The sequence below is a fragment of the Saprolegnia parasitica genome, assembly GCF_000151545.1.
Source record: "Saprolegnia parasitica CBS 223.65 unplaced genomic scaffold supercont2.19, whole genome shotgun sequence".
Taxonomy (NCBI): domain Eukaryota; phylum Oomycota; class Saprolegniomycetes; order Saprolegniales; family Saprolegniaceae; genus Saprolegnia; species Saprolegnia parasitica.
This window is the reverse complement of record NW_012156413.1, coordinates 548,178-549,617: the sequence shown is the minus strand read 5'-3', so window position 1 is coordinate 549,617 and position 1,440 is coordinate 548,178. Positions and strand designations below refer to the sequence as shown.

The 1,440-nt window shown below is 49.6% G+C and overlaps 1 non-coding gene and 1 pseudogene across 2 annotated transcripts; both read right to left on the bottom strand.

Annotated features, from left to right (window-relative positions):
- Window positions 1-490: 490 nt before the first annotated feature.
- Window positions 491-563, bottom strand: SPRG_30077. Its single transcript has one exon. It is a non-coding gene; the product is annotated as a tRNA-Lys (tRNA).
- A 782-nt stretch (window positions 564-1,345) lies between these two features.
- Window positions 1,346-1,410, bottom strand: SPRG_30076 (annotated as a pseudogene). The gene has a single exon. The product of its transcript is annotated as a tRNA-OTHER (tRNA).
- Between the last annotated feature and the right edge of the window lie 30 nt (window positions 1,411-1,440).

Genomic DNA, 1,440 nt, shown 5'->3' with positions numbered 1-1,440 from the left:
CACCAACTGGCGTGGAGCCACTTTGGCGTTGGCCTCACGTGGTACGACCTTTCCAACGTCGACTCGTTCTCGGTCAATCACGAAGGCCGCCGGTACAAGGACGCCTTCTTCCGACTCTGGGTGATGCTGTCAGGCGTCATGATGCACCTCGTTTGGCGTCACCGCAACGACTACAAGCACCGGACGATCTCGGTTCCTCCCAAACGTGCCCTCGTCGAGCTCTCGTTCATCCTGTGGATGACGACAGTCCGCCGCTGGCTACGCCTCCAAAACGCCGACGACCCCGACGCGACGGCCACCAAGGATGCTATCGCGATGCTCTTCCGACGTGCCCCGTATACCGCTCTCCAGGCCAAACATCCACGCTGCCTCGACCTCGACACTTCGTTCGATGTGCACTAGGTTTCGCGCAGGGTGCTGATGCCACCCGACGAGTCTGTACGGTCTTGAGTGATAAGGTGAACATAATGGAAAGGAAAAAAGTAATGATCGCCCACCGTGGGGCTCGAACCCACGACCACAAGGTTAAGAGCCTTGCGCTCTACCGACTGAGCTAGACGGGCTTCACTGACTATGTACCAACTACACCCACTCACACACACAACACTACAACTTCATCATCAATGTGTCTCATCAATACACACCACATTGCTCCTCATGTGTGCCTACACATTCACGTGCATATCGCGCCATTCACGGTCTAAAAGCCTTCTTTTATCGCCCACAAATCGATATTTACACTTTTTTTACCACAATCCTGACCAAAGAGCCACGCAAAATAGTCACAGCATTCTACCACATGACTATATTTATTGGGAAAGTCGTTTCCAAACTCGAGCTCCATTTATTTTGCATTTTACCGATTTTTTGGAAAAGCGCCTTGACCACGCCCACCGCGCCGAGAGAGCAAAGCGGCCGACATCGGTCCGAAAAAAAAATCTGCTGAAACTTGGCATATCGATAGAGGACAGTTTGGAGGTGAGAATGCGCCATTTCGAGTGGTCTTGTTCGGCTTTTTGGTGAAGATATGGCCGAACAAAAATGAGAAAAAGGAGGACTAAAAGAATGGTGTAATAAGAAGTGAAAAGATGGAGCTTGGCATTGGGAGTGATAAGGTGAACATAATGGAAAGGAAAAGTGCTGAAACTTGGCATATCGATAGAGGACAGTTTGGAGGTGAGAATGCGCCATTTCGAGTGGTCTTGTTCGGCTTTTTGGTGAAGATATGGCCGAACAAAAATGAGAAAAAGGAGGACTAAAAGAATGGTGTAATAAGAAGTGAAAAGATGGAGCTTGGCATTGGGAGTGATAAGGTGAACATAATGGAAAGGAAAAAAGTAATGATCGCCCACCGTGGGGCTCGAACCCACGACCACAAGGTTAAGAGCCTTGCGAGTGGTCTTGTTCGGCTTTTTGGTGAAGATATGGCCGGACAAAAAA